The sequence below is a fragment of the Eutrigla gurnardus genome (genome assembly GCF_963514095.1).
Source record: "Eutrigla gurnardus genome assembly, chromosome: 3".
In the NCBI taxonomy this organism is placed as follows: domain Eukaryota; kingdom Metazoa; phylum Chordata; class Actinopteri; order Perciformes; family Triglidae; genus Eutrigla; species Eutrigla gurnardus.
In genome coordinates this window covers 11,138,769-11,150,397 of record NC_139917.1, presented here as the reverse complement: position 1 = coordinate 11,150,397, position 11,629 = coordinate 11,138,769, and the positions used below count along the sequence as shown (strand labels likewise).

Genomic DNA, 11,629 nt, shown 5'->3' with positions numbered 1-11,629 from the left:
TAGCGCCGGCTGGTTCCAGCCGCTGTCCGTGGCTAGTGTGCGGAACTCTATGGCGTAATCTAATACGGGCCGTCTGCCTTGTTTTAATGCCACTAGTGCCTTAGCCGCCTCACGTCCGGGGGTAGCGGACTGGAAAATTGTCTTAAAAGTGTCTACGAATTGCGGCAATGAGTTACATATGGCAGACCTGCGGCTCCACTCCGCTGTCGCCCAAGCCTTAGCCCGACCCGACAGAAAGGAGATGATGTACGCGACTTTTGCTCTGTCGGAGGGAAAAGCCGCGGCTTGGAACTCGAACTGGAGGTCGCACTGAGCCAAAAAGGGACGACAGTCACCGGACTCACCGGAGAAGCGTTCCGGGCTGGATAAACGCAGACACTGGGGCTCAGGAGGTTGTGGAGGAGGAGCTGCTGGTTCCACGGCTGCGGCCGCAGCAGAGGCACCAGGAACCGGAGAATGCGCTGCCAGGGCGTGCTCGAGGCCTTGAAGCCGGTTGATGACGTAGTCCAGCTGGGCGGTCAGAGTGGCGCAGGTGGACTCACTCTGCCTGGCAGCGTCGGCCACTACCCGGCGTACACCAGCCAGCTGTTCGTCCTGCTGGTGGAGCTTCTGTCCCTGGGCTCTCAGGACATCAATCAAGCCGGCCTGATCTGGCTCCGCGGGGTCCATGTTGGCCAGATCGTACTGTGACGATCAGAGCAGGAGGACCCACAAAGCAGAGGCGCAGACAAGCGAGTGGCAAAGGGAAGGTCAGTTTATTTCCAAGGATCGAAACCAGTAAATCAGTCAGTACAGGCAGAGGTATCCAAAACGCTAGGCAAACTCGTGGTCACAAAACAAACGGGATCGAGGGCTCGAGGAAACTGTAATTAGGCACGGAGAAAATTGCTGGAACGCTCACTGAAAACAGACAAGACGATCTGGCACAGAGGGGAGGGGGAGCACAGCTTAAGAACACACGGGGCGGGGAGACAATGACACACAGGTGAGGGACATCAAGTAATTACAGACAGGAACAGGAACAACCCTAGGGGGCCCTGACAGAGACATGATTTCAGCAGTTTCCTTAGCAGACGGTAACTTAGGCAATGAATGGAATGAAGTGAGTCATTTTTGAGAATCTGTCCACCACGGTTAAAACTGTGGTGTTACCTTCCGAGCGGGGCAGTCCCGTGACAAAGTCCAGAGAAATGTTGGCCCAAGGACGACTAGGAACAGGCAATGGTTGGAGGAGTCCAGCACGGGCCTTGGAGGAAGACTCGGAACGGGCACAGACAGGACAGGACTCCACGTATTCCCTGACGTCTCGGGTCATGCCGGGCCACCAGAATCTCTGTTGGATAAAGAATAGAGTACACCTGGCACCAGGATGGCAGGTAAGTAGTGAGGTATGAGCCCAGTGAATCACCTGCGATCTTTTAATGATGGGAACGAAAAGGCGATTTTCAGGGCAACCAGCAGGAGGCGGACTCATACCATTGGCACTCTTTACCTAATTTTCTATTTGCCAGGTCACTGCTCCAACCACACAGTCAAGTGGAAGGATAGACTCAGGATCCTTGGCAGCAGGTTCCGGATCGAAGAGCCGGGAGAGGGCATCCGGCTTGACGTTCTTAGACCCGGGCCTGTAGGACAGAATGAAGTCGAATCTGTTAAAAAACAGGGACCAGCGAGCTTGACCTTTTGGCATTGCGGATATACTGAAGGTTTTTATGATCCGTCCAGACAACAAAGGGCTGCTGGGCCCCCTCCAGCCAGTGGCGCCATTCTTCCAGCGCCACCTTGACTGCCAACAGCTCCCTGTTGCCCACGTCATAATTTTGCTCAGCTGAGGACAGTTTCCTAGAGAGGAAGGCACAAGGATGAACCTTACCATCAGTAGCCGATCTCTGGGATAGGACCGCTCCTATCCCGATATTGGAGGCATCCACCTCGACCACAAACTGACGAGAAGGGTCCGGCTGAGTGAGGATGGGAGCGGAGCTAAAAGCGGTCTTAAGGCGCTGAAACGCCTCCTCTGCCTCACCGGACCACCTGAAGGGAGTCTGTGGAGAGGTTAGTGTATGCATAGGTGCAGCAACGGCACTGAAGTTCCTGATAAACCGTCGGTAGAAGTTAGCAAAGCCCAGAAATTGTTGAACCTTCTTCCGGTTTACAGGGACTGGCCAATCTGCAACTGCTTTTACTTTAGCCGGATCCATATGTATCTCTCCAGGGGCTATGATGAAGCCCAGGAATGACACAGACTCGGCATGGAATTCACATTTTTCTGCTTTAACAAACAGTTCGTGTTTGAGTAGTCTGGACAGTACCTGGTGGACATGAGAGCGGTGGGTCTCCAGATCCGGGGACAAAATCAGGATATCATCCAGGTAAACGTAAACAAATTTGTCCAGGAAGTCCCTGAGGACGTCATTGACCAAGTTCTGAAAGACAGCTGGGGCATTAGTTAGTCCAAAAGGCATCACCAAATACTTGTAGTGTACCGAGGGAGTGTTGAAACCCGTCTTCCATTCATCCCCCTCCCGAATCCGAACCAGGTGATAAGCATTCCTGAGATCCAGTTTAGTAAATATCCTGGCGTGTTATAGCTGTTCGAAGGCCGAGGACATGAGTGGCAGAGGATAGCGGTTTTTAACTGTGATCTCATTCAGAGGGGCATAGTCAATACAAGGTCTCAGGGAACCATCCTTCTTACCCACAAAGAAGAAGCCTGCGCCGACCGGTGAGGAGGAAGGACGGATGAGCCCCGCCTTTAGTGAGGTGCCGATGTACTCCTCCATGGCAGCCTTCTCGGGACCAGAGATGGAGTACAGGTGGCCCCGAGGTAGCGTGGCTCCTGGGAGAAGGTCGATGGTGCAGTCATACGGGCGGTGGGGGGGAAGAGAGGAGGCCTTGGCTTTACTGAAAACCTCCTTAAGGTCCTGGTAACAAGGTGGAACATTGGTCGTATCTGGGTTGGCGGGATCATCTGAAAGACAAGACTTATCATTACAGTGATCAGAGACTCTTCCCACGGTCATATTATCTTCCTTGGGCAGACAGGACTCTGCACACCCCTCTCCCCAATCCAGAACCTGGCCCGTGGACCAGTCTACATGTGGGTTGTGGCGACAAGGCCAGGGAAAACCCAACACCAGTTGGTGGTGGGGGGAGGAGAACACATTAAAGATTAATGACTCGGAGTGTTCATTGATCTGGATCTTAACGGGCTCAGTCTTGTGTGTGATCCTGAAAATAAACTTTCCGTTGAGGGCCTTAGCCTCCAGTGGGCTAGGAAGAGCCTCAAGGTTTAATTCCAGTTCGGTAGCCAGATCAGAGTCAATAAAGCTTTCATCCGCTCCAGAGTCAATGAGCGCTTTAACCGTAGTAGTTTGGCTAGGAGAACTACAGGTCACATTGGTCAGGATCCGGGACAATTTCTGTGGCAAGATATTAGGAAAATCAGTATCCCACCTTTTCTCGGAGCTGGCGACCGCCTTAGCTGGGCATTTGAATCGAAGGTGACCCCTTTCCCCGCAGTAGAAGCATAGACCCTCTTGCCGGCGTCGCTGGCGCTCTTCTAAGGAGAGCTTGGTCCGGCCGAGCTGCATGGGTTCCTCCGGCGGGGTGGAACGAGCCGTGCCCGGTCGTGCAGCGGTATCCGCAGGGTTACTTCTGGTGGGGAGGTCCTCCGAGCGGCCGTGGACGGCGTCGAACCTCTTTTGACGTTGTCGGTCCCGTAGCCGTGTATCCAGGCGAATGGCCAGAGCGATTAGGGGGTCCAACTCCGTGAGAAGATCCAGTGGCGCTAGCTGATCCTTCAGAGGCTCAGATAGTCCTTGGTAGAATATGGCGGTTAGTGCAGCAGAATTCCAGCCGCTGTCTGCGGCTATTGTACGGGAGTCAATGGCGTAGTCAGCTACGGTGCAATTTCCTTGCACTAACCTGGACAGGGACCTGGCGGCTTCTTTCCCGGGGACAGAGTGGTCGAAGGTGTTTCTCAGAGCCTCGATGAATGCTTCCGGGCTCCGGCAGGCTGGGGAGTTACGTGTCCACTCCGATGTGGCCCAAGTCGCCGCTCGACCGGTGAAATGGGACGCGATGAAAGCCCCCCGGGAGCGTGGAGTAGGAAAAGCCGAGGGAGTGCTCTCGAAGTGCAGCTCGCACTGCATCAGGAAGGGCCGGCACTGGGCTGAATCTCCGGCGAATCTTTCTGGCGCCGCCAGTCTCAGGGAAGCCACTGGTCCGCTTTTATCCGCCGTAGGGAGGGGGGTGGTCGCTGTGTGAGAGCGAAGCTGGGTTAGCACCTCCTGCATCTGTAGAGCGAGTTGGTTCACCTGGGAGGCTACAGAGGCCTTGAAATCCGCCTGCTGCGTGGCTAACCCGGAAACTCCCTGCATAATGGCGGACAGGCGTTCCTCCTGACTACTAATACGCGAGCTGTGCGTATTCAGAAGTTCCGTGAGCTGCCCGGAGTCGGCCGGGTTCATACGGGCCAGTTTGTACTGACAAGGCCTGACTCAGGATCTGAACCCAGAAGCACGACTCGGTACAAAGTAGTCAAAGTAAAAAAATAGAAATTTATTAAATACAGACAATATAATAATACACTGGCTGGAAAACGAACAGAAAAACTCAGGCACTGAGGCAGGCTAGTCTAAGGAAAGGAACTGAAAATCACTCTGGAAAAAGAACAGAGGAACTAAGGCTAGAAAGCAACAACTTAGGAGAAGCAAAGTAGCAAAACAAACCCTCAGCTCAGGAACCGACAGGACAAGGACAAGAACGCGAGTAAGCACGGGTGAACACATGACAAACTGGCAAAGGACAAGGGGAAGACGCTGACAATATAGACACAGGGTAATGGGAAACAAGTGGGAACAATCAGGGTGGGGTTAGATAATCAAAGACGCAGGAACAAGAGGGCAGGAAGCAAAACCACCTGAAACGGGAGGGAGACAACATTACTTCAAAATAAAACAGGAAATGACCGGACAACATGAGACGGGACCAAAATGAATAACTTAACAGGAAAACAGACAGGACATTACACAGTGACCCTTTTATTGTTGGGCTGACTAACAGACATACAAGAGCTAGCAACATTATTAGAACTGGGATAACAGTGCTGGTGTTGGAAGTGCCTTGTGACTTTGATGGACAAATTAAAATTGGTATCAAAAAATACAGAGAAGTGTTGTCGGCAAGGGAGTAGGTTTGATTTTGAGATTGGTGGGGACACAAAAGTGCTCCAAGGCAGCACTCCTGAAAGTTGACGTTTTTTTGCATTAGCAATCATAATTTCACGTCATGAAGATGTCATAGGTTAGATTACTTAATATTAATTAATTATATTTTATAATTATAAAACCATATGATCATCTAAAATCTGAGGTTTTATTGTTTTTCTTTATTTGTGTTTTTAAACCGTTGCTCTCTTCTACACAAATACATGAAAATAAGAATTAAAAATAACTTTAAAAAGGTGCATCTCTTTGGCATTAAATATTCTCTTTTATTCAATATCTGTATTGTTGAGCCTCTACCTATACACCCTTGAAGTAACTTACACTTTGATTCCTAAAGAAGTCTCTTATATCCACTTTTCTTTTCTTTGACATCCTTCAAATCCTGTACAGCACACACGCACGCACGTGCACGCACGCAAACAGACACAAACACAAATGTAAATGACACCACTGATATTAAAATCCATCTAGCTGACGTGACCAAGGAAGAACAAATGCCGAACATGTTGACAACTTCAACACTCGCAGTTGCAGATAACATGCACTGCCTCTCGTCCGGTCCGACAAGCAGGTTGCAGGTATTTTTAACAAGCAGAAGGAGTGAAAGTGAGGACAGCCAATCACATGTAAGTTAGCGAGAAACCGGCAGCCGATCTGGAGCAGTATTTAGGTTAGAGGCGGGACTTCTAGCAGGGACCGACATAACCCTTTGTGTGCCATAATCATTGACTAAACACTGCGGACAGCGGTTGTATTGATAGTGACTACACAGTAGCGGCTGAATATTGGTAGGGCCGTGTCCCTAGCGTCCCTACCCAATTCTACGCCCTTGGTTGTCGGAGCTTGAGTGCAGACGCTGCCCCAGAGTCTGATAGCTGGTTAGTTTGCTAGCTAGCCCATCCTTCTCCAGAGCATCCGTACCTTCTTCATGCAAACAGATGAAAAGCCCCCTTCTGGAAATTTGAAATGATGCAGGTTTAAAGCAGGTTTGGCTTCACTTTTCAGAACTGGAGATTGCTACCTGCTTGTTACACAATAATAAGCCGATGTCATGAACTGTGTGTAAAAGCGCGACTAACAAGTTTTACACATAATAACTCAATAAATCACACATATCAGTGTTGTGTTGACAGAGAACTGATCGTATCCGTGCCCTAGCTGTTAATGACTGTCAGACTGCTATAGAAGAAAGTCTAAGAGAAATAAAGATGCAAAATCTGATATTAAAGATTGATGAAAAATTGGCTTCCTAGCCAGCTATGGATTGAAGACTGAAACACCGGAGGGGACAGTGAAGATGTTCTCGCAGAATCATTGCCTGTTACTTCAAATGAATGCCTCTGAGAAAGGTGTTCTTGCCTTGACAGTTCAGCAGTGTGTGCACAGGGCCTTGGAGACAGAGACGGCGATGGAGACAGCCTGAGAGAAAGGAGAGAGGTCAGTCCTATTCATAGAAACCAAACCTGTGGAGGTGCACCGGAGTAGTCAAGTGGTTCAATCCACAGCCTCTGGATCCTCACATTGAACTCTACTCACCAAGCAGTGAGTGCACTACCATATTTCCCCCCTTTCCTTTATAGCCTTGTAAGTAACGCATGCTATATTACAGGAAGGACACAGCTTAGCAAAACAAAAAGCAGGCCATTAAAATGTGTCCCCTTGAAGAAAAACCCAGCGTGGGTGCATTATATTAACATGCAGACCCTTATTAGCAGTGTGGTGCTGCTGCTGATGCAGTGTTACACAAGCCGGGCTATTGGAATTTAAAGTCAAGTCTTAAGCCTCAGCAAGCATGCGTATTTACCACATCGGCTCGCCACTTTCATCTTCATCTCGACCCATTAGTGTATGGGAGTACTTTTTGAAATGACCACAAATGGCTTAAATGTTCAGCATGATCTCACAAGAGAGAGAGATTTGGAAAAGAGACACATTTTAGGATAGTTAGTCTCACTCTTTTTAGAGTCCTTGAGAGAGTTTAAAGGAGAGTGTGTTATCTCCTGCAGAGCGAGCTCACTACACCCGTTCTCGCATACCTGCCCTGTTTACAGATAGATAGAGGTGTCTGAGTGTGTGTGTGTGTGTGTGTGTGTGTGTAGTGTGTGTAGTGTACTCAGGCATGTCTTTTTGACTTTCATCGTATTTAAAGATTGAAAATGAGTCGTCGCTTTGAGGAATGTCTCCAAGGGTGAATGTGCAAGTGGGCAGGCGTACACACAAGATAATTCAGTCTTCTACAGCAGGAAAAGTGTCATAACAAATTAAATTCACCAGAGGCAAAAACTCCTGGGCTCAATTTCAACTCGATCCTAAATCCATGAAGGAATATGTAAATATATGCGCCACACACCGAATATTACAATGCCACACTGCTCCAGCTAGTTGCAAAAATTCACTTGCATCCGGCATCAAAGTGCTTTTAACGCAGCAACCCAATTAGTGTGTGATTCAAAATAATCTGGAACCAGTGCAGTAGTGTTAAGGTTCCCATACCACACGAGAGATTGGACTTACAAATTGAGTCATCACAGAGGCCCTTTCATGTTCTTTTTGTACTTGTTTATGGCACAAGTGCTGCATTTTGACCTTATTACTCAAGAAGATGATGCTTGAGACAAATCATGGAAGTGTCAACACGTTCTCATCCTTAATCACGGCGCCACTTTCTAACACTCTGGGTCACATAGTCGCAGTTAACACTTGGTTAATGTTGTGAACTAAAAAACACTTTTGTAGGCATCAAAACCAGTTAATTGAACCCTGTCTCAACACTGTTTCCCGGTTTGTTTGAACCATAAGATGTGAATGTTGTCACTATAGTGTCACCCATTGGTTTGTGGACAGTTTAGAAGAGTTCTGCATTTTGGCTGTTGCCGTCTTGGTTTTTGGTCGTCGCTTTCTTTTTTTTTTTATGTTGCCGTCTTGGTATTTGGCAATTGTTGATTGGTTTTTTCATTGATAGACAGCAGCACAAAGCACTTGCACAGCTTTATTACTTTATCATTGTATGTATGTCTGATTGTTTGCCATATTTTATTTTTCTTACTTGTGTATTTTTTTTTGGGGGGGGGGGTACATCGTGGTGAATTCCTTTGAGCTGTGTTAAAATTTAAATAAATTATTGAATTGAACATCTGAAACAAAGTGTTGGTATTTGGTGCCATGGAAAGGTGAACAGGTGGGATAATCTTTACAACCACATGCTGCTTTGTTGTGAACTGGATGTCTAAACATATATATTATGAAATGAATAAGGTTCCCGTGAATAGAAAAGGTTCCAAACATAAGTCTTGTTAATTTGGCTGTTGTACTGCGTGTTCAAAATTCCACCTTTGGCTGATTAATTCAGTCAGGCTGTCGGTTCTCCCCCCTCCCAGCTTCAAAGACTAGATATGATGCCATCTCCTTATTATTTAGCTGAGCATTGTGTTGGGTTGTGAATGCATTAAGCACAATCCCAATGAAGTCTTAAATCACTGCAGTATCATGTTTTCCTAATGACATGAAAAGCTGTCCTCGCTCCCGTCTGCATTAATGGAGCAAACGTGCTCGGATGAAACGTGACAGCGTTCACAAGACAGCGTTCACAAGACAGCGTTCACAAGGCTCGGGTGATAAATCTCCATGAAGGTGGAGAGTCTCCTTGATGCCACAGACCCATAACAACTGATTAAAGTCGTGCTCAATCAGGCACATGCGCAAACACACACACACAAACATGTAGAGCACATGCAAGCAAATCAAATAACTGTAGCAACACACACGGACCAACAGGCATAAAATCCGCCCTCATTTCCGCATGTCCTTGTGTTTTGCTCACTGCCTCTGCCCACATTATCTGTCTACTAGCCGCACACTGTAAATTGTCACTTCATCATTCATTGTTAATTGCTAATTACGCACTAAGATAACACTTGCTGTTTAATATGTGATTGATATAATTGATGGCGTGGATCAAAAGCACGTGTGTGCGCGCACGCATGAAAGTGTCAGTGTCGAATTATAACCTGTTCTTCTTCATCAGCCGCCGCTGAGTGACGGAGAAGCTTTGTGTCTTTGCTCTGGTGTCTGTCAAGGAGATGAAGCAATGAAGGCAGGAGAAAGAATGGAGGGGATATTAATGTTTAACACAAAGGGAAAATAGTGACAGATTCAGAGACTGATAGGAGGGAGGGAGGTGGTAGAGGTGAAACAAGGAGATGGGTAGTTTGAGGACAAAGAAGAGAAGTGGAGATAACAGAGAGAAAAAAGGTAGAAGGCCAAGAAGAAAGTGGAGGAAAGAATTAGAGTGAGTTCAGATAACTGCTGCAGCACTTAAAGAGGAAGCCACTGAGCTGACAGCATCCAAACCCATTTATACACAGTATATGATATATTTATGCCGATTCATTGTACATTTCCAGCAGCGGCAACAGGCTTGTTTGAGAATAGACAGAAGAAGAAGCGGGTAATTAGCGTGAGCGTGGATGAGGAAAATAAACAGCAGAAACAGAAAGTCTACACAGCAGACTTAGTGATTTACCGGCTGTGTTGTTTGATTGACAATTGCTTCTGCGTCTAGCAAGTCAGCAGACTGTCTTCAAATAGTAGACAGTAGTTAATGGTGGCTCTAAGTAAGTTCCCCGAAGGGAGGGATGCGGGCAGTGGTAGCAATCATAAATAATCCCAAACTGTGCTAAATCAAGCAAGGCTGGGTAATTGGTGTGAGGTTAATATTAGATGAGCCAGTAAAGGCATCTAAAGTGACCAATCATAGCCACAAGTGTCACTAAAACAGATGGGTCACATGCTTTCTGGAGGATGTGCAAATGGGGGGAAACGCCTTTTTAAAGTGAGAAAGATTTAGGGATTAAAGGGAAATGAGGATCTTCTTTTGCTGTTCTTTGTGCTGGAAGTTTAACAAACCTCACCTATGGTAACTTTTGTTAGCATAAACCTTTATTGACTAAAGTGAACAGTACAGGGAAACATAAACAGCCAAAACAGATTATACAAAATAAGGCAAAGATAAAGGAAAGAAAACAACATGGTTTCATACTGATGGTATAGGGATCAAAAATGGAGGTCCAGCAAAAACGACTCACTGTGTATGTTTATGTGCAGTGTTGGGAGTAACGCGTTACAAAAGTAATGCATTACTGTAATGCATTACGTTTTGCTGTAACACGGTAATGTAAGGCATTACAAAAAAAAAACTGGTAATATTTTACTCGGTACAAATCTCAGTAACGCGCGTTACAATGCATTTTAAAGCCGAAATCAATTGACTCTACATTCGCGATCGCGAGATGGGCATACGCTCCACTTTTGGAAAAGTGTGAAAGCCGGTCCGTGTAACTCTACACTATGTTAATTCATCGCTGTTGTTAGCAGGCTCCATGAGCTGGACACCGACTCACGGAGCGGGTCAGAGCGCAGCCGACCCGGCACACCGAGGATCAACAGCTGAGGGGCGGCGGCGAAGGCGGAGGCTCCGATTCTCCCCGTCGGTTTTGGACCGCTTTTATGTCCGCGTCATAACGCTGTTGGTGCGTGTTTAAAACAGTAGGTTTACTTCAAAACGCGAGCGTCAGACGCTGTCAGAGCGTTTATGAACAGTGTTTTAGAGCTCCCCTAAATGTCTCAGGTAGGCTTTCAGGTAATTTCGCAGCATAACACAGCACCTTCAGCGTCATTAAAAAAGACGTATGGCAAATCTGGAATGAAAAATGTCACTGTTATTTCATCCCCGAATCCCATTCATGAACACAATATCTAATATCAGTTAACGAGTTGTTTTCCGTTTCTCGTTTTCCGTTTTTATTTTGAAGCGAAAAACATCACATCCTGCTGTGTAATGAGCTGCATTGAACACAAGAAGATCTATTGAGAACAAAAAATCCATATTTCCTTTTATTTTGGCGAAAAGTAATGCAAAAGTAATGTAAAAGTAGTGTAATGCCGTACAATTCAAAGACAGTAATATTGTAATGTAACTAATTACTTTGAAAGGACAGTAACAAGTAATAAATAATGCATTACGCTTTTGAAGTAACTTGCCCAACACTGTTTATGTGTATATATATATATATATTATGGGGCTTATTAACTATTATGTATAGATATTAATATTAATACCTGCACTCATTTATAGTAAAAAGGGGGCACCATCCGATAGACGAGTCAAATTGAAGACAATTGCTTATCAATCAGGAACCAATCGTTAGATATTAATTAATCAATCTCACAATCTGAATCGTAAACCCAGTAAATCAGTGCATTGATCTTTGTTTCTGCTCAGAATAAACATCCACAGACTGATCAAAAATAATGGCTCGGGAATTAGGCCAGTGTATGGTTTTAAATAAACCGTGATGCAATTCAAAATATCTGATCGGGATTCAACCACTTATCTGAGG

At 46.4% G+C, this 11,629-nt stretch overlaps 1 long non-coding RNA gene across 1 annotated transcript; it reads right to left on the bottom strand.

The window, feature by feature from the left end:
• Positions 1–1,161: 1,161 nt before the first annotated feature.
• LOC311011017 lies at positions 1,162–2,453 on the bottom strand. The gene is made up of 3 exons (XR_014596855.1): positions 1,874–2,453; positions 1,493–1,625; positions 1,162–1,358 (listed from the first exon to the last, which is right to left on the bottom strand). It is a non-coding gene; the product is annotated as an uncharacterized lncRNA (long non-coding RNA).
• Positions 2,454–11,629: the final 9,176 nt, after the last annotated feature.